Raw genomic sequence first — 26650 nt, 5'->3', positions numbered from 1 at the left:
GTCTGCCTGAGTGCATATAGAGAAAACTTAATAGCGTTAGCGCAGGCACTACCGTATATTTACATTAATGTAATGATACCTTTGTTATTTCCTTTAGACATCCATAAGCAGGAAAAAATTAGTTTTTTTCATATGCAAATGAGCCGGCCCGGCGAAGCAGTGCGCAGGCACGGGATCTCGGCCGGACCTAGGGATGATAGAATGGAATAGGAGGGCGCGCAAAGGAAGTGGCTGGGGAGGAGTAACACTAAAAAAGGCAGAGCAGCCTGGGCTCCTACAAACTGAACGCCAACCCTGGGCACTTGCGAGTGCTCATTTGCATATGAAATAAACGTAGTTTTTCCTGTTTCTGGATGTCTAAAGAAAATAACAAAGGTATATATCTGGAAGACTGGCACTCTCAACACATGGGACCATATGGTTTGATGCAAATCACAATGTTTATTAATAAGTACATAAAAAAGAATAAAAAGATAAAAATATACACTAACACTGAATAGTTATTAAAAGGTTTCACACAGTATTATGCTAATCATATAATGATGTCATAAATCATATATTTAAACATATTCAATGTTGATCCTTATATTGTTTTGTTTTGGTGGCCGCTGCAGGAAAAAACCATGAATGTTCACATATAAATTCCTGTAAATGGAAAAGAAAGAAAAGGAAGTCCTCCTTATTTCTGTCCTAAATGAAGGCAGACAGTGCGAGATGGTGTTCGCGGAAATAAAGTCAATGTTTCTGCTATAGATGACTACTTCTTTCTTATGTAGGTATAGCTTGGCAATTGGCAGTAGAAATGTGCCTAGTGATCACCCACTATGTGGGCTTACCTTTCCTTAGTGCCGGTCAGTCAGTCAGTTTACTCGGGGCTCGCTGGATGCCGGCGTCCCGGCTGTTTCGCTGTCAGCGTCCCACGTGAGTTTGGAGATAGACTCGTCGCTCCGGAAATGACGTGTCGGCACACAGGATAGTGTTCGTTGATTTTCTTAAGCTCAACCGTTCGTTGTGGCGGCCAGAATCAAACTTACAGTGCACTGTTATAGAAGTATTTTCTTCTCACAAATGGGTCATATTCTGATCTCCTATTTGGATCTCTTGAAACCAAACGCGTTTCGGGGAACGCTCTCCCCTTCTTCAGTGGTAATGACCCTACTTCGTGTCTGATTGGTTTTTATACCCTCAGTTGGTAAATTCCAAAAACAGACATGGAATGTATACATTTTTCGTTTTTGTCCATTTTTAGTTATTTTCAGTATGATTATTTTATATCTGATGTCTTTCATATCTTTTTTCTCCATAGTCCTTTCCATATATTCAATTTTTCTTAAATTTTCCCACTTGCGGTTGTGTTGCGTTTTTAATGCGTTTTGTATTTGACACATGCGTTTTTTTGCCAAAAGTTGTAGTTTCCCTTATGGTACAAAGTCCATAAAGGATTTTATTGCACGGGCCATAGTTAGCCTTATATGTCATTTATTGTGGTCTGTTCTGTATATATGCAATCAATCTGCATTTACGTCTGTCGTTATATATTTGAGATATTTCCATCATTCTTTTCAGCATAAAAGTTTTATTTAAAAAAATATAAACATAAAATCAAGATAAAATTGTGGGTTGCATATTTGATACATTGTGAATCTTCATATTTTTGTTGATTATTATATATCAACATACAACATTATATATATATCTCTATCTATATGTTATTTTGTCTAGATTTACCAAAATGTAATAGTTCCATAAAAAACACACATTGATATTGTTTAGTAATTTGTGATGTATCAAATAAAGATTTATCTACAAAGTAGTGCGATTATACCTATATGTTTTTCTCTACATCTTGTTTTCAGAGTTTTTTTTAAAGTTTTTTTGGGACATTTATTTCTCTCCCAAGAAGTGTTTTATTAGATGAAGGGAGGGTACATGCGCCTTTCTCCGATGGAGGGTCGCAGTGCTGGTAAACAGCCAAACATGCGATCCTCCATCGGAAAAAAGGCGAACGTCCCATGAACTCAAAGAAAGCCAAATATCTCTAAATCAGCATTTAATCCCTTTGGTATGAGACTTCCAAAGTCATATATTCTTTTGGATTCTGCCCTTGACATTTTTTCAATGTGATTGCCCCCTCTCCAGTCATGCTCTATCTGTTCCAGCGCTGAGAAGGACAAGCCCTCACAGTTCTTGTTATGGACTTCTTTAAAATGTCTTGATAGGGCATTGTTGTCACAGCCCTTGGCTATATTGTTAAGATGTTCAGATATTCGCACTTTTAATTGTCGTTTTGTCCTCCCAATATACTGTTTAGTGCATGGGCACTGGATCAGATAGATCACGCTGGAGGAATTGCATGTCAAGAGGCCCTTAATTGTCATTGAGAACAAATTCTGAGTCGAGGAGACTTTTGTAGTTTTTTTAGGAAATTTGTTTTTTTTACAACCGATGCAAGATCCACATCTAAAAAAACATCAGGTTTTAACCAACTTTGGTTTATTTTTTTGCACTTTTTTTTGACAGTTGGTGCTATTTGAATCCCTAGGTTTGGTGCCTTGGTGTATGTTATAAGGGGATTTATTGGTAGTAGTGGACCTATAATCTTGTCCTGGAAGAAATGGTGCCAATGGCGTTTAATAATTCCAGTTATTTGTTTGGAGCGGACGCTATATGGTAAGATCATTCTAAATTCGGAATTTTGATTTTGTTTTTGTGTCTTTACTTCATCAAAAAAGGTTTTTCTATCCAATTTCCTTACTTTTTCTAGTGCCTCTCCCAGTAGTTTTTCTGGGTAGAGTTTTTCTCTAAATTGTGTTTTCATTATAGAGGCTTCTTTTTCGAATTGACTATCTTCCGTACAGTTTCTTCTAATACGACGAAACTGTCCGAAAGGAATATTGATAAGCCAATTCGGTGACAGCTTGAAAAAAGGATAAATCCATTTTTGGTTGTAGACATATTTGTTTCCGTTTTTAGTAATCTGGATATCCAAAAAATCTACCTTTTCTGTCTTTGGTCCAGATGTAAAGCGTAGATTATATATATTGTTATTTAGATCCTCTATAAATTTTAACAGGCTAGTCTCGTCTTTACGCCAAATAAAAATAATGTCGTCGATATAGCGTCGCCATAGGACCAGGTCCTCCCCCAGTCTAGGGCTGATGATATCTTGTTCCCACTGGGCCAAAAACAAGTTGGCATTACTGGGGGCGAACATGGTCCCCATGGCGGTGCCCCTTAACTGTAAATAAAACTCCTCCTCAAACATAAAATAATTGTGGTGTAAAATATGGTCCACTCCTTCCAAAATGAAGTCTATCTGTTCTGATTTTAGAGAAATATTTCCGTTCAGTTGGTTCTTGAGGGCCTCTACTCCCTGTTTGTGGTCGATCACAGTGTATAGGGACTGGACGTCCAATGTATTTATTATCCATTCTGGTTGGACGTCCAAACCCTCTAACACACTGATAATTTGTGTCGTGTCTCTAATGTGGGACCTAGTTTTTTTAACAAATGGATTGAGTAAAGTGTCCAGATACTGCGACAGATTGGACGTCAGGGAACCTATTCCTGATATGATAGGGCGACCAGGGGGATTAGTTGGATCCCTATGTACTTTTGGTAAGCAATAAAATATTGGTAATCTCCCTGGTGTGCCCATAATGAATTTGTGTTCATAATCTTTGAGGATTCCCTGTTGTAGACCTCTGTCGCAGTATTCCAATAAAGAGGCCCTGAATATTGGCAACGGATCTCCTTTAATAAGTTTGTATGTGGACTGATCTGCAAGTTGTTTCATGCATTCATTGTGATATTCCTCTTTACCCCAAATAACTATGGCGACGCTATAGTCCTATGGCGACGCTATATCGACGACATTATTTTTATTTGGCGTAAAGACGAGACTAGCCTGTTAAAATTTATGGAGGATCTAAATAACAATATATATAATCTACGCTTTACATCTGGACCAAAGACAGAAAAGGTAGATTTTTTGGATATCCAGATTACTAAAAACGGAAACAAATATGTCTACAACACTTATCACAAACCTACAACCAAAAATGGATTTATCCTTTTTTTAAGCTGTCATCTACCGAATTGGCTTATCAATATTCCTTTCGGACAGTTTCGTCGTATTAGAAGAAACTGTACGGAAGATAGTCAATTCGAAAAAGAAGCCTCTATAATGAAAACACAATTTAGAGAAAAACTCTACCCAGAAAAACTACTGGGAGAGGCACTAGAAAAAGTAAGGAAATTGGATAGAAAAACCTTTTTTGATGAAGTAAAGACACAAAAACAAAATCAGAATTCTGAATTTAGAATGATCTTACCATATAGCGTCCGCTCCAAACAAATAACTGGAATTATTAAATGCCATTGGCACCATTTCTTCCAGGACAAGATTATAGGTCCACTACTACCAATAAATCCCCTTATAACATACACCAAGGCACCAAACCTAGGGATTCAAATAGCACCAACTGTCAAAAAAAAGTGCAAAATAAATAAACCAAAGTTGGTTAAAACCTGATGGTTTTTTTAGATGTGGATCTTGCATCGGTTGAAAAAAAACAAATTTCCTAAAAAAACTACAAAAGTCTCCTCGACTCAGAATTTGTTCTCAATGACAATTAAGGGCCTCTTGACATGCAATTCCTCCAGCGTGATCTATCTGATCCAGTGCCCATGCACTAAACAGTATATTGGGAGGACAAAACGACAATTAAAAGTGCGAATATCTGAACATCTTAACAATATAGCCAAGGGCTGTGACAATAATGCCCTATCAAGACATTTTAAAGAAGTCCATAACAAGAACTGTGAGGGCTTGTCCTTCTCAGCGCTGGAACAGATAGAGCATGACTGGAGAGGGGGCAATCACATTGAAAAAATGTCAAGGGCAGAATCCAAAAGAATATATGACTTTGGAAGTCTCATACCAAAGGGATTAAATGCTGATTTAGAGATATTTGGCTTTCTTTGAGTTCATGGGACGTTCGCCTTTTTTCCGATGGAGGATCGCATGTTTGGCTGTTTACCAGCACTGCGACCCTCCATCGGAGAAAGGCGCATGTACCCTCCCTTCATCTAATAAAACACTTCTTGGGAGAGAAATAAATGTCCCAAAAAAACTTTTAAAAAAACTCTGAAAACAAGATGTAGAGAAAAACATATAGGTATAATCGCACTACTTTGTAGATGAATCTTTATTTGATACATCACAAATTACTAAACAATATCAATGTGTGTTTTTCATGGAACTATTACATTTTTGGAAATCTAGACAAAATAACATATAGATAGAGATATATATATTGTTGTATGTTGATATATAATAATCAACAAAAATATGAAGATTCACAATGTATCAAATATGCAAGCCACAATTTTATCTTGATTTTATGTTTATATTTTTTTAAATAAAACTTTTATGCTGAAAAGAATGATGGAAATATCTCAACGACAGACGTAAATGCAGATTGATTGCATATATACAGAACAGACCACAATAAATGACATATAAGGCTAACTATGGCCCGTGCAATAAAATCCTTTATGGATTTTGTACCATAAGGGAAACTACAACTTTTGGCAAAAAAACGCATGTGTCAAATACAAAGCGCATTAAAAACGCAACACAACCGCAAGTGGGAAAATTTAAGAAAAATTGAATATATGAAAAGGACTATGGAGAAAAAAGATATGAAAGACATCAGATATAAAATAATCATACTGAAAATAACTAAAAATGGACAAAAACGAAAAATGTATACATTCCATGTCTGTTTTTGGAATTTACCAACTGAGGGTATAAAAACCAATCAGACACGAAGTAGGGTCATTACCACTGAAGAAGGGGAGAGCGTTCCCCGAAACGCGTTTGGTTTCAAGAGATCCAAATAGGAGATCAGAATATGACCCATTTGTGAGAAGAAAATACTTCTATAACAGTGCACTGTAAGTTTGATTCTGGCCGCCACAACGAACGGTTGAGCTTAAGAAAATCAACGAACACTATCCTGTGTGCCGACACGTCATTTCCGGAGCGACGAGTCTATCTCCAAACTCACGTGGGACGCTGACAGCGAAACAGCCGGGACGCCGGCATCCAGCGAGCCCCGAGTAAACTGACTGACTGACCGGCACTAAGGAAAGGTAAGCCCACATAGTGGGTGATCACTAGGCACATTTCTACTGCCAATTGCCAAGCTATACCTACATAAGAAAGAAGTAGTCATCTATAGCAGAAACATTGACTTTATTTCAGCGAACACCATCTCGCACTGTCTGCCTTCATTTAGGACAGAAATAAGGAGGACTTCCTTTTCTTTCTTTTCCATTTACAGGAATTTATATGTGAACATTCATGGTTTTTTCCTGCAGCGGCCACCAAAACAAAACAATATAAGCATCAACATTGAATATGTTTAAATATATGATTTATGACATCATTATATGATTAGCATAATACTGTGTGAAACCTTTTAATAACTATTCAGTGTTAGTGTATATTTTTATCTTTTTATTCTTTTTATGTACTTATTAATAAACATTGTGATTTGCATCAAACCATATGGTCCCATGTGTTGAGAGTGCCAGTCTTCCAGATATATACATTTTTCTTGCACTTGTGAGGGGTGAATCATTTTAGACTAGAGCACCTCTCTGTGGCTGTGAGAGGGTGAGCTATTTCCCAAACTTTTACCTTGTTTTAAAATAACAAAGGTACCAATACATTCATGTATAGGTGTGATACAGCGCCATGTAAGTGCTGTATATGGTCATATACAGTCAGGTCCAAAAATATTGGGACATCGACACAATTCTAACATTTTTGGCTCTATACACCCCCACAATGGATTTGAAATGAACAGAACAAGATGTCCTTTAACTGCAGACTGTCAGATTTAATTTGAGGGTATTTACATCCAAATCAGGTGAACGGTGTAGGAATTACAACAGTTTGCATATGTTCTTCCCACTTGTTGAGGGACCAAAAGTAATGGGACATAATAATCTGAAGTCAAACTTTCACTTTTTAATACTTGGTTGCAAATCCTTTGCAGTCAATTACAGCCTGAAGTCTGGAATGCATAGACATCACCAGACGCTGGGTTTCATCCCTGGTGATGCTCTGCCAGGCCTCTACTGCAACTGTCCTCAGTTCCTGCTTGTTCTTGAGGCATTTTCCCTTCAGTTTTGTCTTCAGCAAGTGAAATGCATGCTCAATCGGATTCAGGTCAGGTGATTGACTTGGCCATTGCATAACATTCCACTTCTTTCCCTTAAAAAACTCTTTGGTTGCTTTTGCAGTATGCTTTGGGTCATTGTCCATCTGCACTGTGAAGCGCAGTCCAATGAGTTCTGAAGCATTTGGCTGAATATGAGCAGATAATATTGCCCGAAACACTTCAGAATTCATCCTGCTGCTTTTGTCAGCAGTCACATCATCAATAAATACAAGAGAACCAGTTCCATTAGCAGCCATACATGCCCACGCCATTAAACTACCACCACCATGCTTCACTGTTGAGGTGGTATGCTTAGGATCATGAGCAGTTACTTTCATTCTCCATACTCTTCTCTTCCCATCACTCTGGTACAAGTTGATCTTGGTCTCATCTGTCCATTGGATGTTGTTCCAGAACTATTAAGGCTTTTTTAGATGTCGTTTGGCAAACTTTAATCTGGCCTTCCTGTTTTTGAGGCTCACTAATGGTTTACATCTTGTGGTGAACCCTCTTGATTGTTGACTTTGACACACATACACCTACCTCCTGGAGAGTGTTCTTGATCTGGCCAACTGTTGTGAAGGTTGTTTTCTTCACCAGGGAAAGAATTCTTTGGTCATCCGTGGTCTTCCGGGTCTTTTGGTGCTGCTGAGCTCACAGGTGCGTTCCTTCTTTTTAAGAATGTTCCAAACAGTTGTTTTGGCCACGCCTAATGTTTTTGCTATCTCTCTGATGGGTTTGTTTAGTTTTTTCAGCCTAATGATGGCTTGCTTCAATGATAGTGACAGCTCTTGGGATCTCATCTTGAGAGTTGACAGCAACAGATTCCAAATGCAAATAGCACACTTGCAATGAACTCTGGACCTTTTATCTGCTCATTGTAATTGGGATAATGAGGGAATAACACACAACTGGCCGTGGAACAGCTGAGAAGCCAAGTGTCCCATTACTTTTGGTTCCTTAACAAGTGGTAGGCACATATGCAAACTGTTGCATTTCCTACACCGTTCACCTGATTTGGATGTAAATACCCTCAAATTAAAGCTGACAGTCTGCAATTAAAGCACATATTGTTCGTTTCATTTCAAATCCATTGTGGTGGTGTATAGAGCCAAACATTTTACAATTGTGTCGATGTCCCAATATTTATGGACCTGACTGTAGTGGTGACAGAGTTCCTTTAATGGCAATCCTCTGCTCATATAGTCGGTCCAACTTGGGGAGGGTGGAGTTCCAACGGATGGAAACGTTGCATATCAGGCGATGTTGGGGAACGCTATTCTGCCTTTGCAGCTCAAGGAGGGTGTGCTTTGCAATGTAAGAGTGGCTAATGTGCATGCACAGTTTCCTATCCATTTTAAGGATGTCTTGTAGTTGGGTGGAAGACTTCAGGAACCGCTTTACAACCAGATTAAAAACGTGCGCCAAGCAGGGCGCATGGGTCAGTCCTCCTTGGTGCAGCTTCGACACAATGTTCTTCCCGTTGTCAGTGACTATGGTTCCAATTTTAAGTTGGCGAGGAGAGAGCCAGGTTTGTATATCCTCTTGAAGGACGCGGAGCAGTTCCTCCCCGGTTTGACTCCGTTCACTTAGGTAAACCAGGTACAAAACAGCGTGACACCTCCGTGCTCTGCTAGTGATAGAGGAGCACTCCGAATTGTGTCTGCAGTGGAGGCTTAGACAAGGTGGAAGATGAGGAGGCAGAGTATGACATTGGCGCAGGACTCACAGCTTGAGAACAAGGAGGCGGCAGTGCCGTCACCTGGCCAAGTTGCTGGTGTGGCTGGGCAGGAACCACATTTAACCAGTGGGCCGTAAAGGACATATACAGCCCCACACGTCAATGCTACAGTGAACTTTAGCAGACACTGACAGGCTCAAGGACTAAGCCCATGTGCATACATGTGCAGGACTGGTTCCAGGGGCGCACCGACAGGGGGGGTTCCAACGGGTATGAAGCCCCCCTAGAACCAATTAGGTGATGCGATTGCTTCGGGCGGCATGGCCCTGGACCTAAGTGGGGGCAGTGGAGGCAGTGGCGGCAGGCAGTAGGAGCATCTCTATTATCTGCAGTGGGGCAGGGGAAAGGCGTCTCCATTCCCCATTCCTCTGATAAGCTGCAGGCACTAGTGCTGCTTATCAGAGGCCGGCTCAGGTGCGCGATGACGTCATTATCATGACGCCGCCTGAGCCGGGCAGCATACAGCGTGGAACACAGGCTGGAAGAGGCCTGCATCATATCACTGACAGCCGGATAGAGGTAAGTATTAGCCCTTTTTTTTTAGATGGCATGATACAGAAAAGAAGAACTATGGGGGCACATAGGGGCATTTTTTACTGGCACATTATAGGGGGCACTGTGGGGGAGAAAAGCCCTATGGAGGCATCTGGTGGCACTAAAGGGGCATTTTTTACTGGCACATTATGAGGGAGAGGAGCACTATAGGGGCATCTGTTGTCACTAAGAAGGGAAATTTTACTGGCACATTATGGGGGCACTAAAGGGGAAAGGAGCACTCTATGGGCATCTGCTGGGGCACTAAGAAGGGGTATTTTTTACTGGCACATTATGGGGAGAGAAGCACTATAGGGGCATCTGCTGGGGCACTAAGAAGGGGCATTTTTCTCTGGCATATTAAGGGGGTACTGTAGGGGAGAGGAGCACTATAGGGGCATCTACTGGGGGTACTAAGAAGGGGCATTTTTTACTGGCACAATATGCGGGAGAGGAGCACTATAGGGGAATCTTCTGGGGGCATTAAGAAAAGGCATTTTATACTGGCACATTATGAGGGGCACTATGGGGAAGGGGGAAAGGAGCACTAGGGAGGCATGTGCTGGAGGCACTAAGATCGGGTATTTTATACTGGCACATTATGGGGCCACTATGGGAAAGGGGGAGAGGAGCACTATGGGGCATTTACTGGGGGAACTATAAAGGGGTATTTTATACTGGCATACATTATGAAGACATTAGCTCAACTGCGGGTACTAAGAGGGGTATTTCTTGTACTGTCATACATTGTATTATAAGGTGAATTATTACTACTAGGAGGTATTATAGTGAGCTTTACTACTACTGGGGGGCTATGGGGAACATGATTACAATTATGGGCACTAGTGATGGACGAACATCATCCAGGACGGTGCGCAAACGCGATCAAATGTTCGCGAACCACAAGTTTGCGGTGGGCCCCATTCACTTTAATAGCTGGCAAACTTGAAAAAACTTCAGCTCATATTTGCAGCCACCAAATACTTAGTAGAAGTGCACATATAGTCCCACAACATGGACAGTGACATACTAGAGAGGGATCAATGACAAAAATTCCAACAAAAAATATGTGTCTTAATCAGGGGACATTTTTATGCGTCTTAAAGGGAAATTCTCCGAAATGTGCCCTGTTGGAGCCTAGAAATTTTTTATTTTAGGCCACGGGAGTACGTGCCTTAAAAATTAGGCATTCAAAAAAGAAATTCTGATTATGTGGCTGGAGGTATATTACACGGTCAATGGATATAAATTTTACTGCAGGCCAGTAAAAATACAGGTCAAATACATATTTTTAAAAGAACTAAAAATATAAAATTGGATTAAAAACATGGCTAACAAAATCCCCCCTCTTGAAAAAAACCCTAATGATAATAGTTGAAATTCAATAACACGTGGTCGTCACTGGTGTTGAATTCTTCCGAGGCCCCAACAATTATTCATTCACCGTACAGAAAAGAACAAGTATGTGGCTGGAGGTAGATTACATGGTCATTGGATATCAATTTTACAGCAGGCCAGTGGACTACAGGCCCCAAAAATTATGCATTCAGCATACAGAAAAGAACAAGTATGTGGCTGGAGGTAGATTACACGGTCATTGGATATCAATATTACAGCAGGCCAGTGGACTACAGGCCCCAAAAATTATGCATTCAGCGTACAGAAAAGAACAAGTAAGTATGTGGCTGGAGGTAGATTACACGGTCATTGGATATCAATTTTACAGCAGCCAAGTGTATTACAGGCCCCAATAATTATTCATTCACCGTACAGAAAAGATCAAGTGATTATGTGGCTGGAGGTAGATTACACGGTCATTGGATATCAATTTTACTGCAGGCCAGTGTATTACAGGCCCCAAAAATTATGCATTCACCGTACAGAAAAGATCAAGTGATTATGTGGCTGGAGGTAGATTACACGGTCATTGGATATCAATTTTACTGCAGGCCAGTGTATTACAGGCCCCAAAAATTATGCATTCACCGTACAGAAAAGATCAAGTGATTATGTGGCTGGAGGTAGATTACACGGTCATTGGATATCAATTTTACTGCAGGCCAGTGTATTACAGGCCCCAAAAATTATGCATTCACTGTACAGAAAAGATCAAGTGATTATGTGGGTGGAGGTCTATTAGACGATCAATGGATATCAATTTTACTGCAGGCCAGTACAAATGCAGGTCAAATACATATGTTTAAAAGAACTAAAAATATAAAATTGGATTAAAAACATGGCTAACGAAATCCCCCCTCTTGAAAAAAAACCCTAATGATAATAGTTGAAACACGTGTTCGTCACAGGTGTTGAATTCCTCCGAGGCCCAAAACATTAGGCATTCAACGAACAGAAAAGGCCTTTTATGCAGCTGTATTTACCTAAGACAGGGACCATTATTTGTTCTGGGTGGTGGCGGATATTTGTGGGCTGTCATGAGGAAATTCAATTAAACGTGGTTGACTCGTCACATGTGTTAAATTCCTCCGAGATCTATGCCTTATTCATTGTGAGGTAGTCCACACTGTGGTGAGCTAGGCGAGTGCACTTATCGGTCACGATCCCCCCTGCTGCGCTGAACATCCTTTCGGACAGGACACTTGACGAGGGGAGAGCAAAGAGTTCCATGGCAAATTGTGCCACAGGTCAAGCCTGCACACCCAGTAGTCCAGGGGTCCCTCGCTTCTCAGAGCTGTTAGCCCGATGTAGTCGGACACCTGTCAGTCTAGGCATTCCCTGAGGCTGGATCCGGAGGGCGGCTGTCGATGGGTTGGCTGCAAGAATGATCTCATATCCGAAGTGACCAACACATCTTCAAACCGCCCTCTTCTTGCATGGGCTGTTGGATTGGTACATGCAGCTGCTTCTCTGTGAGTGAAAATTCCTCTGCCAGCGCCCGCAAAAGCAGAATGCAGCATTTCTCAAAGCAGGGCCTGGAAGTGCTGCATTCTGACAGCCCTATGTGATGCTGGTAACATGTCAGCCATTTTGTGTTTGTACCGGGGGTCTAAGTACATTCACACCCACTGCTGGTCCTTGTCTTTTATGCTTTTTATACGGGGGTCCATCTTCAAACACTGGAGCATGAAGGCCCCTATTTGCACTAAACTGGAAGCGGTGGAGTGGCCTGGCTCCTGCTCATCGTCCATGATAATGTCATCCTCGGTCTCCTCCCCCCAGCCACGGACAATACCAGGGATCCCAGAAAGGTTTAAAGCATGCTCTTCTTGCTCCTCCTCCTCCGCCCCGGCACCATCCTCCTCTGTCTCCTCTTCAGACTCCTGTTGACTTGTATCAGATGAAGTAGCCCCCCCTGGGAATTCATCCAGCATTGCGACTTCCTCATCTTCCTGCTCCTCGACGGCTTGATCAATGACACGACGCAATGCACGCTCCAGAAAGAAGGCGTAAGGTACGATGTCACTGATGGCACCCTGGTTGCGACTGACCAGTTTGATGATCTCATCAAATGACCGCAGAAGTCTGCATGCGTCGCACATGAGCAGCCACTGGCGCAGTGAAAAAAAAACAAGCTCCCCAGAACCTGTCCTGCTGCAGAGTTCGTACAGGTAGTCGTTAACTGCACTTGTGTGCTGGAGCAGCCTATCAAGCATATACAAGGTGAAGTTCCAGCGTGGCTGGCAGTCACAAATAAGACGTCTGACGGGCAGGTGGTGTCGCCGCTGAACGTCAGCAAGGCAAGCCATGTACGTGTAAGATCTTCTAAAATGACCAGAGATTTTCCTGGCCTGCTGCAAGACATTGGTATTTGGCAACGAATCGCTGCACGACTAAGTTCAGGACGTGTGCCATGTACGGCACGTGTGTCATTTTGCCCTGTTTCAGCGTGCTAAGTAGATTGGCACCGTTGTCGCACACCACTTTACCAAATGTCAAATTGAGTGGGGTTAGCCACTGATCGGCCTGTGACCGCAAAGCTGAAAGGAGTGTATTACCGGTGTGGCTCTTGGCTTCCAGGCACAACAGCCACAGCACAGCATGGCAATGTCTCACCTGGCACGTCAAATAGATTCTGGGGAGCTTGGGGGCACAGCGGAAGAGGCGGTAGCGGTGGAAAAGGAGGAGTCAACCAAGGAGGAGACGGAGGATGGAGTAGGAGGAGGAGAAGAAGAGGCAGGCCTGCATGCAATCCGTGGTGGTAACACCAAATCCACATGGGTACCACAGGTTGCATGCTTGATGGCCATCAGAAGGTTCACCCAGTGGACAGTAAAAGTTATGTACCTTCCCTGCCACGTGTTTGCTAGGTCAGATGTATCTAGGAACCGACACTGTATGCCAGAGATACATTCACTTGCCACTGAACGTGGCCATATAGCTCCGGGATGCCCTTCTGAGAGAAATATTTCCTTCCGGGGACCTTCCATTGCTGTGTGCCAATGGCCACAAATTTTCGAAAGGCCTTTAGAGTCCATCAGATTATATGGCAGTAGTTGGCAGGCTAGCCGTTCCAACAAGCCAGCGGTCAGCCGTTGGGCAAGAGGGTTATCCGGCATCATCATCTTTTTACGCTCTAACATTTGGGCCACGGAAGCCTGCCTTTTGCCAGATGAACGTGACAACTGCGCGGTGGAAGGTTGAGTGGAGGACAAATGGGAGGAGAGAGGAGAAGGAGAAGAGGCAGGACGTGGAGCGCCGGGAGTGTGGCTTTGTGGGTTCTGATGGTGTTGCTCCGACTGGGATTGGTGATGGGAGGCCAGGTGCCTTCTTAGGGCGGTCGTCCATAGGTGAGTGTTGGGCTTACCGCGACTTATGCGTTGACAGCACAGGCTGCAGATGGCAACACTATTGTCAGCAGCAGACACATTAAAAAAGCCCACACTGCGGAGTCATGTGCCGGCATCCTGGGAGCGCCAGAAGTGACCTTGCATCGTTCCAGATACATTAGCAGTCTGCGTTTTGCCTCCTGTGCACTGTAAGTTCTGCCTGTTTCTCCTCCCCGTCCTCCCTATCTGCTGCTCCGTCTCTCTCCCTCTGAACTCCCCTCCTCTTCCTCTCTTGTGGGCACCCACGTGACGTCCATCGACACGTCATCATCGTCACCTTCACCACCACTGACATTAGAGATCTCGGAGTAGGCAGCAACAGCGGGGACCACCCTCCTTGGGCTGATCTGGGTACTGTCGTCAGACTGCAGGGTGGCGACCGTTGATACCTCCTCTTCCTGATCTGATGCCAAGAATGGCTTTGCATCGGTAAGTCTTGGGAATGGAAAGGGAAAATAATTCCTCTGACTCGAGCGGAGGAGATATGGTGGTGGTGGTGGTGTCTTTGGGGGTGCAAACAGCAGAGAGTGAAGAGAATGCAGATAGCGAGGATGAGAAGGGTGCAGAAGCAGAAGGCTGAGTGAGCCACTCAACCAACTCTGGTGCGTCCTTTGACGTAATCGCACGCACCTTCTGCAACTTCCCACTTAGGCTCTGGCCTGGTGCACCTGCTAGTCTCTGTGACAAAAGTCCCTATAGAAGAGCAGTATTTGTGGACGAAGGTATATTACACCCCTGCCTCAATTAGTTTTTTGGGGGGGCAACTGGTATATCACACCAGTAGAAATTATTTGTTCCAATAGCGTTTGTCACCCTGTGTAGCTGCGGTAACGCAGCAAAACCACAAAAAAATGCTGCACTACCCAAATGCACTATATAGAAAGTATATTATTGGTATATAACACCCCTGCTTCAATCAGTTTTTTGGGGGGGCAACTGGTATAGCACACCAGTTGAAATTATTTGTTCCAATAGCGTTTGGCACTCTGTTTAGCTGCAGTATCGCAGCAGAACCGCACACAACTGCTGCACAATACAAATGCACTATAATATACTTTCTATGTTAGAAAGTATATTATAAGTATATCACACCCTTCTGTAAGTCACACCTATCGATTGCACACCATACCAGTCCTTAAAAGGACTTTTGCAGCCCTATTAGCTAGCGTTTGGTGTCCCTAACAGCCTGTCCCTGCTCCACACAGCAACCTCTCCCTACACTGGCAAAAGACTAAATGTAAAATGGCGGCCAGATCGGGTTTATTTATAAGGTAGGGGGTATGTCCATGTGCTGAAACATCTCAATTGGCTGTCCTGTACCACCTGATGGATGTGTCATGGGTCAAAGTTTTTTACAATGTAAAAGAATATGGTGCCGGCGGACATCGCCATACGTTCGCCCGTTCAGCGAATCGCGAACGAGCAAAGTTAGCCGCAAAACGACCGCCGGGCGAACTGCAAGGCCATCTCTAATGGGCACTATAGGGGCATTATTACTACTAAGTGTGCTCTGGCATAGAATTATTTCGATTGGTGGGATTTTAGAGAGCTCTGTTACTTTGGTGGGCACCCTAGCACAGTTATTTTTGTGGGCATTATGTTTATACTATTAGTGTTCAGGATATTATTTTCTGGGTGCAGTTTTTTTTTTTTTGCGCACTGTGTGCAAATAATTATTATTATCTCTGTGGTACTGGTGAAACTCTAAAAATTTTAATATTGTGCAAAGTTCATTTATTTCAGTAATGTCTTTATTTGTTATTATTTGGATGATTATGGCTTACAGCTTATGAAAACCCCAAAGTCACAATCTCAGATACCCTTTGCTCAGGGGGTATAGATTAATTAGCAGACTAGAGTGTGACACTTTGAGCCTAGAATATTGAACCTTTTCACAATATTCTAATTTTAAGTTGTATTACTGAAATAAATGAACTTTTGCAAGATTCCCAGCCGCCACTACTTCTCCAAGAGAGCCGTGCCTTCCCTGCACAACCAAGTATCCGATAAAATCAAGTGTGCACTGCGCAACGCCATCTGTGGCAAGGTCCACAGCCTGATTCTCTGCTATGGGACCTCTCTCCTCTGTCTGGGTGCCGGGGCCTAAACATATCTGACAGTGGCCTGTTCCAGTGTTGGGTGACATGAAGCATGATTCTCTGCTATGACATGAAGCCTAAATCTCTGCTATGGGACCTCTCTCCTCTGTCTGGGTGCCGGGGCCTAAAAATATCTGACAATGGCCTGTTCCAGTGGTGGGTGACATGAAGCCTGATTGTCTGCTATGACATGAAGCCTGAATCTCTGCTATGGGAACTTTCTCCTCTGTCTGGGTGCCGGGGCCTAAAAATATCTGACAATGGCCTGTTCCAGTGGTGGGTGACATGAAGCCTGATTGTCTGCTATGACATGAAGCCTGAATCTCTGCTATGGGAACTCTCTCCTCTGTCTGGGTGCCGGGGCCTAAATATCTGACAGTGGCCTGTTCCAGTGGTGGGTGACATGAAGCCTGATTCTCTGTTATGACATGAAGCCTGATTCTCTGCTATGGGACCTCTCTCCTCTGTCTGGGTGCCGGGGCCTAGAAATATCTGACAGTGGCCTGTTCCAGTGTTGGGTGACATGAAGCATGATTGTCTGCTATGACATGAAGCCTGATTCTCTGCTATGGGACCTCTCTCCTCTGTCTGGGTGCCGGGGCCTAAACATATCTGACAGTGGCCTGTTACAGTGTTGGGTGACATGAAGCATGATTCTCTGCTATGACATGAAGCCTGAATCTCTGCTATGGGACCTCTCTCCTCTGTCTGGGTACGGGGCCTAAAAATATCTGCCAATGGCTTGTTCCAGTGGTGGGTGACATGAAGCCTGATTCTCTGCTATGACATGAAGCCTGATTCTCTGCTATGGGACCTTTCTCCTCTGTCTGGGTGCCGGGGCCTAAACATATCTGACAGTGGCCTGTTCCAGTGTTGGGTGACATGAAGCATGATTCTCTGCTATGACATGAAGCCTAAATCTCTGCTATGGGACCTCTCTCCTCTGTCTGGGTGCCGGGGCCTAAAAATATCTGACAATGGCCTGTTCCAGTGGTGGGTGACATGAAGCCTGATTCTCTGCTATGACATGAAGCCTGATTCTCTGCTATGGGACCTCTCTCCTCTGTCTGGGTGCCGGGGCCTAAACATATCTGACAATGGCCTGTTCCAGTGGTGGGTGACATGAAGCCTGATTCTCTGCTATGACATGAAGCCTGATTCTCTGCTATGGTACCTCTCTCCTCTGTCTGGGTGCCGGGGCCTAAAAATATCATCTGAGCATGGGGCGGTCATCTGAGAATGAGGCGGTCATCTGAGCATGAGGAGGACTAAATACAAGCCAGATTTAAAACACATTGTGAAAAACAAATATTGCCAGAAGTCTCACTAAGGGTACTTTTACACTAGCGTTTTTGTTTTCCGATATTGAGTTCCATCACAGGAGCTCAATACGGGAAAAAAAACTGATCAGTTTTAGAGATGGGCTTGCGGTTCGCCCGGCGGTCATTTCGCAGCGAACTTTGCGTGTTCGCAATTCGCCGAACATGCGAACATATGGAGACATTTGCGCAGGCCATATTCTTTTATATTGTGAAGAACTTTGACCCATGACACATCCATCAGGTGGTATAGGACAGCCAATTGAGACGTTTCAGCACATGGACATACCCCCTACCTCATAAATAAACCTGATCTGGCCGCCATTTTACATTCAGTGTTTTGCCAGTGTAGGGAGAGGTTGCTGTGTGGAGCACGGACAGGCTGTTAGGGACATCAAACGCTAGCTAATAGGGCCACAAAAGTCCTTTTAAAGAGGACCTTTCACTAGTTTAAAAACTAAAAACTAACTATATTAGTGGGCAGAGCGACGCCCAGGGGTCCCCCTGCACTTACTAGTATGTCTGGGCGCCGCTCCGTTCGCCCGGTATAGGCTCCGGTGTGTGCAGCTCCCTCTGTTGTACACAACTGAGTTTTTGTATTAGGGTTGTCCCTTGCTGCAGTGCTGGCCAATTGTAGCACACAGCTCATAGCCTGACATATGGTTTCTGATTTGGTGCCGCTGAGCAGCTGATTTGGTGCCGCCGAGCACTTGTTATTGCCGACCACATCTATGCTTTTTGCTTAACTTTAATAAATAAATTTATTTTCATTTTGAGGGATATCTTTTCCATTCACACGTCCGCAAAATGGGTCCGCATCAGACTGCAGGCTGCAGACCTATTCATTTTCAATGGGGCCGGAATGTGCTGTCGGCATCCGCATTTGCGGATCCACTAACACATTTGCAGATCCGCACTTCCGCATCCGTGCTTCCTTTCCGCAAAAAAATAGAACATGTCCTATTCTTGCAAATAAATATTAGAGAGGGCTCACCTACTGATCAAGAGTGGTCTGGGTGCACCTACAAAGAAGATTCACCCAATCTTTTAAAAATAGTTATTGGAAAATAAAAAAGTAGTAGGGCACACCTTCATTTGGTTACACGTGGAGAGTTTGCAGCACAATATATTTATTCAAAAATAAATTGATGTATAGTACTTATTTAAAATACATGCTAATTAATACTTATAAAATTGGGATCTATGAAAAATAAAAAAGCATATAAAAACACAATATAGTCAATATAGATAGATAAATAGTATTGTCCCTCCGGTGGGTTCACTAACCCGACTGATATCACAGTCAACGGTGTTTGAATAATGTAGGACAGTCAAATATTCGGATAAAGTCCTCGATATAGTCGCTTATATTGCTGATTTTAAATCGCTTTATGTAATCAATGTAGTACCATCAGATATCGCTGCCTGTTTATACAATCATTTGGTATTACTTTACTCACTGTTCAGTTGAGTTGTACCGATTTTTGTTATATCTCCCGTGGCGTCCCACGGGAGATATAAGTTGCTGCAGGCAGGAGAAGTTGCTGCAGGCAGTAATCTGGTTTCCAAAAGACTTTATCGGAAGCTTGTCTGTAAGCTTTGGGAACTTCGGTAGTCGTTTGTAGGTATGCCGTGCTAGTGATTGCCTGATGTCATTCCTGCGCAGATGGAAGGAGTCTTAGTTCACTCCAAAACGCGTATGGTAACCAACAGCCCCATGAAACAAAGTACGGGACCGGAGCATTGAAGCGCTTTAAGACAAGCAAGAGGAGAGGGATTGGTGATCAAATCTGTAAAGGAAAAGCCTAAAAATTCGTAATTTCTAGTGAGACCTGACTTTGCGTTAAATTAACCATCTGCGCAGGAATGACATCAGGCAATCACTAGCACGGCATACCTACAAACGACTACCGAAGTTCCCAAAGCTTACAGACAAGCTTCCGATAAAGTCTTTTGGAAACCAGATTACTGCCTGCAGCAACTTCTCTGCACGTGGGACGCCACCGGAGATATAACAAAAATCGGTACAACTCAACTGAACAGTGAGTAAAGTAATACCGAATGATTGTATAAACAGGCAGAGATATCTGAGGTACTACATTGATTACATAAAGCGATTTAAAATCAGCAATATAAGCGACTATATCGAGGACTTTATCCGAATATTTGACTGTCCTACATTATTTAAACACCGTTGAATGTGATATCAGTCGGGTTAGTGAACCCACCGGAGGGACAATACTATTTATCTATCTATATTGACTCAAAGCACGAATATAGGAACCTTAGAACGATTCCAAATTGTGTTTTTATATGCTTTTTTATTTTTCATAGATCCCTATTTTATAAGTATTAATTAGCATGTATTTTAAATAAGTACTATATATCAATTTATTGTTGAATAAATATATTGTGCTGCAAACTCTCCACGTGTAACCAAATGAAGGTGTGCCCTACTACTTTTTTATTTTCCATGTCCTATTCTTGTCCGCAATTGCAAACAAGATTAGGCATTTTCTATTATAGTGCCGGCGATGTGAGGTCCGCAAATTGCGGAATGCACATTGCCGGTGTGTGTGTTTTGCGGATCCGCAAAACACATTACGGACGTTTGAATGGACCCTCATAGTAACATTATTAAAGGTTACATTTTATCTTTATGTATATTCTAATGGATTGCCTTCCTTGTACAACGTTATAATATACTTTCTATGTTAGACAGTATATTATAGTGCATTTGTATTGTGCGGCAGTTGTGTGCGGTTCTGCTGCGATACTGCAGGTATATAGAGGGACAAGTGTTATTGGAACAAATCATTTCTACTGGTGTGATATACCAGTCACCCCCAAAAAAACGGATTGAAGCGGGGTGTTATATACCAATATACTTTCTTTATAGTGCATTTGGGTACTGTATAGTGCATTTGCGCATGCGCGTACGCGAAAATTATATTGCCGATATTTTGCATTGAAAAAAATAATGAATGGAGATCGCAAATTCGAATAATACATCTGGTATGTCACTGTCCATGTTGTGGGACTATCTGTGCACATCTAGTAATTATTTCTTGGCTTCAAATATGAGCTGAAGGTTTTTCAGGTTCGCCTGCCATTTTAATGAATGGGACCCGCCGCGAACTTGCGGTTCGCGAACATTTGATCGCGTTCGCGAACCATCCCGTCAGATGTTCGTCCATCACTAATCAGTTTTATCCTAATGCATTCTGAATGGAGAGCATTCCGTTCAGGATGCATCAGTTCAGTCCCTTTTAAGTTTTTTTGGACGGAGAAAATACCGCAGCATGCTGCAGTTTTATCTCCAGCCAAAAATAATAAACACTTGCCGGAATGCCAGATCTGGCATTAATTTACATTGAAGTGTATTAGTGCTGGATCCAGCATTAAGTGTTCCGCCAAAACGGATCCGGCTTTTCGGTCTGCGCATGCACAGACCTATATGAATGCAAAAAAAATTAATCCGGCTCGGATGTTCCGGTATAACACCGGAGAGACAGACCCGGTATTGCAATGCATTTGTCAGACGGATCCGTCTGACAAATGCCATCAGTTTGTGTCCGGATTGCCGTATCCGGCAGCCAGTTCCGGCGACGGAACTGCCTGCCGGAATCCTCTGCCGGAAATGTGAAAGTACCCTAAAGCTGTCTACATTACAGGTAGAAAAGGTGGTTTAAAAGCACTTTTAAATGTTTGAAAACTCAATTGCAGTAATACTGTTGTGTGCACGCATATTTGTGTAAATGTATAGCTTGTGGCTCCTGGCAGTCATAGGTTTTTTTTTCTGGCTCTTTGTGTCTGTAAGGTTGGCCAACCCTGGGGTAGAGGATTGGGTTTTCTAGGCAACCAGTGGGGAGAGGAGCAAGAGGGAATAGTATAGTAATGGCTGCTGCAAAGTTATTTGTGCTTGCATACAGAGCTTAGATTCACTTGTAGGTAGAAATGCATGTGGCAATACAGATAGTGTAGAAGCTGATTATATAACAGTTGCATGAACAGTTCTTGCAGTCAATCTGTGCTGAAAACTGATGAATCATATGCTGAGATTTGCTTGTTGGCTGGAGTATGCAGGCTTGCACTGTGCTTTGCTGCTATATTCCAGTGTCCATATACATCTCACTATACAGGCATAGCTAGCAAGGATCCTTTGAAAGATATTTGGCTGATCTTCTAAGATCCTTTGACTGATTTTTTGACTGTTCTGCCTCTCCAATCTAAGCATTAAAAGTGTGATCTCTGTAACTTACAGTTGTGCTGAGATAGCGGTAACCATCAATCTTAGCTGAATTGGCTGACAGTGACTCAATCCAAACGACACCTTGTAGGTCGTGAAGAAGTTTATTCCAAACTGTGCAGATCATACACCGACGAACAAATGGATAGGTCAAAAAATCATGGTGTGAGCAGCTAACAGGATACATGTGGCTGAGATAAAGAGTGAAGCCAGAATGCAAGGGAGAGAGGGGAGGAGAATACAGAGAGCACAGCAGGAGGGGAAGAGAGAAGGGACACACAGAATAAATAGGCAAACCATGCATGTGTAACATGACATTTAGAGTTTCACATGTATTTTCAGGGGGACTGTTTCTGTAGTATAGTATTGTGGAGCACAGTATTGGGGGTGGCAGTATGGGGTGTTCAAAAGATGTGAGGATGATGGAAAAGTGGGAAACTAATGTCGGTTTGTCAATCTCTGCAGAGACGAGAGTTGGCTGAAAAATCATCATGGCGGTCTGGTCTGAATGGAGAAGATAAGGAACTACATCTACATTAAAGGAGACATCACTGGATGTAAGATGTATGTGGTGCTATGTAGGAGAGGAGATGCTTCAGCTCCTCTTCGGCCTGGTGAGAACGGCCAAGGGGGACAGAAGGCCACAGGCGGGTGGCGGATGGTGGGGAGAACCACAGGCCGTGAGCAGGATCCTGGGAGGAGCTTCCTGGCTGTATTCTGCTGTTGTCTATTAAATAAATGTAAAGCAGGCAGTGCAGCCAGGACAGGCCCTCCCCTCTCTGTCTGATTTACAGAGCCGGGCTCCTCCACCCGGACCTAAAAACCTTAAATAACAAGCAGCTCCCCCTCCACTCCTCTTTTGGCGCCTTCAGTACTAGGAGGGAAGAAGTGAAGTTGCAACAGCTCCTGCCACGGAGCCACGTTGTGGGCAGTCTGTGAAACAACATTGGCACCCTGGCCACGCTTAAAATTCTGCCCACAGATTCTACATACAACCACGCTGACATCCTCCGTTGACTTAATGAAAAATTCCAATACCGGGGAGAAGGGAATTTTACCCCCACCACTCCATGCTGACTGCCTGCCGCTGCCTCTATGAAGCCGTGCCCCGCTAATTTTTTCCAGACAGGTAGGCTCCTGAGTAGCAGATGGTCAACTCAGGCATGTTTGGCTCCAGATTGCACACTGCTGCCACCCTGCTGACTCAAGGCCACGCTACCACCCTGCTGGCTCAGCCGCTACCTCACGTGTAAGCTGCCACCCTCCTGATGATGATGATGATGATGAGGCCACCTCTTCACCCGGCTCCAATGTGCGATCGGCCACATCATCTATCTGCATGTCACTGATGCCACTGTCTGCACGTCACTGATGTCACCCTCACCAGTCTCAAGGCCATGTACCTGACTGCTTGCAACACCAGCTCCGACGTTACTCTTATCATTTCTACTTGCCTGCCTACGGAATAAGCAGTGGATCTCTCTTCCAGATCTTGGCTGGGCAGTAACTGCTGACTGTCCTCTAGAAGCTCGTCTTCGCTGAAAGGTGGTGCCGAGCCAACTGCATAAAATACTTCTTAAGCTGAGGGAACAGAAAATGACAGGGACAGGTTGAGGACAGGTGGTTGCACAAAGCTTTTTCCCGGGCTATGCCAACTAAGCGGCGTTTCAGTATATATAAAAGAACGCGAACACCCTAAAATCTGTTGTATCAAGCCACAATTTCACCCTAATTACAATCTCTAAGCTGTCCCTGAAATGCTCAATAGTAATTTTTTGTAAATAAAGTCTTTCCTAATCACTGTCCCTAGTGCCTGTAACATCTCTCCCTACACTTAGTTCACTGGGAAGAAGGATACTTTTTATAAGGTTGTGACATCACAGGGGCTGGCTATCTGCTGATTGGCTGGCTGCACGGCATTATGGATGATCCCTCACTCCCAGGCTTCTTACTTCCTCTTTTTAACATGTGCAGCAGCCATTTTAGAAAAAATACAATTCGTTACCACGAAACACAAGGAAATTCGGCTTTAGGATGAATTTAATTTTTCCTGAAATTCTGGTCGACTTCCACTTTGTCTCTCCTCAGGTTGCCTATTGTGCACTGTACCATTCCTACAATCATCTAGATCACGATTCCACTTGCTGAATTTCCCCTGCTTTGATTCAGTTTTGAACTTTTCCATATGTAAAGTGAGACTTTCCCCTTGTACTTCAAAGATTCATCATTAGTTAGACCAAAACATAGAGTCCTCCAAAGTACTGTAGTGTCCCACTAGGTAAAGGTGGGCACTACACAAAAGGGGTTAATGTGTCTTAATTGCATTTAATGTCATGTGTATGCATTTTCCCTGTGTTAACTGGGTGTCAGGCCTGTCAGGGTGCAGTTTAGCCTCCCAGATGTTAGAGGGAGCCAGAGAGCCCTGGTTATATATAGGCAGGCCCAGACAGGGAAGAGTTAGTTCATTCCAGGGGACTAGAGGAGTTACTTCGTCTTCCTGAAGCTCCTGAGGATTAGCTCAGTTGAGACACCCCAGTAGAAGGACAGGACCTCCTGGGAGAAAACCTGCAGTTACCTTCAAGCTAAGTAAGGATATTCCCAACCAAGATAAGTAAACTAATAGGCAGAGGAACTATAAAGCAAAGCAAGAATCCATACGGGAGGAAGATATATATTCACCAAGGATTTAAGCCACCATTTAGGCATCCGGGCCTTGGGATAGAAACCAGACAGGAGTTCTAAAAGAACAGTGTACACTATTTCTGAGGAAAGGTACAACCTGATTCTAAGTGTGTTAAGGATTTACCCTCTGAGTATCTTGCATGATTAATACCTGCCATCTTATGAAAGAAAGCCTGCTTGTGACATAAAGGACTGCATTACTATCTTGATGTACAAAGTTGGACTGTTTAAGTAAAGCAACGTTTGGTTCACTATACCACCTGTGTACCTCACTTATTCCTACTATAAATCGGTGTGCCACCGTAACAGTCACTGGCGTCACGAATCCAAAAGGGACCTTGCTTCAGGCACTCAAAATACCTGTAACATCCAGGGCACCTCATCCACCATCAGGCCTGGTCCCTACATACCGAGTGTGCCCCAGAGGAACTGTGTCTACCTCTCCTTCACTGCCGCATGCCTGCCCAGGGTTCTCCAATACAGTGAGTAACCCTCGATTGCCCATAACCGTGACCTCACTTTGCAATACCCTGCAGGTCTGGCGTGCTGCAGTACGTATAATATCATAAGGGCCACGTAGTTCTTGTTGCAAAAAAATCTATATTAAGAAGAATAAAGTCCATTGACTATTTGTTCGACAACAGTTCAAATCTCTTGCAGATATCCATATTATTATAAAAGAAAGGATAGGTTTAAGATGTGATCTCATACCTCTGGGAATGCGTTGTACCTTGTAATATTCACCAAGGGTAGTCACATGTAGTTGCAATGCAATGGGTCATCTTCTCAAAAACTCATATCTCCTTTTTAGTTCTTTCACAGAAACATTGTGGAGTCCAAACATAGTGAACATCAATTGCGTTTCCGTATTATAGATCATGTTCCACCTCCAAGAAAGGGTGGCGGTAGAGCAGCTGTTTTGAGTAGGAAGGAACTGAAATGGATCTATAGATTAAATACCCTTAAACCTAAGGGACTTTAACACCTTAAGGACCTTGCCATTTTTCTGTCAGGCTTGTGTATGGGAGAAAAACACCACCCCGAGCATAGGAGGGAAAGGGGATACCGGAATAAGGCCTGGAAACTAGGAAAGGAAGATGGACACCTCCTAGAGAAAACCCTAACTCCAGTCCTAACAGACTACCAGTATGAACAGCCCCCAAAGGTAGGCAAATTCATACACCAGATACCTATAATCCTTTCTCACCCTATAGGACCCTGGAACTAATGTCAAGACTGAGTCTACCAGTTCCTCCAAAGGGAAGGACAAACAGGAGTCTCCCTCAGGCCTAATGATAAGCAACAGGGAAAGGCAACACATACCTGCAACCCTGAACGGCAAATAGGCCCTTATTTTTTTACACTAATACACGCCACAGAAGGCTTTAGAACATATAACTGCACCGCTGAACGGCAAATATATTTTACTCTAGCCACTAATGCACAACAAAAAGGACTTTAGAACATATAACTGCACCGATGAACAGCGAATATATTTTACTTTTGCCACTAATACATGACAAAAAGGGCTTTGGAACATATAACTGCACCGCTGAATGGCAAATATATTTTTCCTTTTCCACTAATACACGACAAAAAGGGCTGTAATTTTCGCACTTCACCACACAATGGCTAATAAGCCCTTTTTCCCACTAATATAAGCCCAAAAATGCTTTAGAACATATAACTGCACTGCACAAGGGCAAATAAGGCTACTTTCACACTAGCATTCTGCTGTCCGCTCGTGAGCTCCGTTTGAAGGGGCTCACGAGTGGAGCAGAACGCTTCCGTCCAGCCCTGATGCAGTCTGAATGGATTCGGATCCGCTCAGACTGCATCAGTCTGGCGGCGTTCAGCCTCCGCTCCGCTCGCCTCCGCACGGCCAGGCGGACAGCTGAACGCTGCTTGCAGCGTTCGGGTGTCCGCCTGGCCGTGCGGAGGCGTGCGGATCCGTCCAGACTTACAATGTAAGTCAATGGGAACGGATCTGCTTGAAGATGACAC

This window comes from Bufo bufo, chromosome 8, assembly GCF_905171765.1.
Source record: "Bufo bufo chromosome 8, aBufBuf1.1, whole genome shotgun sequence".
NCBI classification, from domain to species: Eukaryota; Metazoa; Chordata; class Amphibia; order Anura; family Bufonidae; genus Bufo; species Bufo bufo.
The sequence above is the reverse complement of the archived record's forward strand: the minus strand, read 5'-3'. Positions refer to the sequence as shown.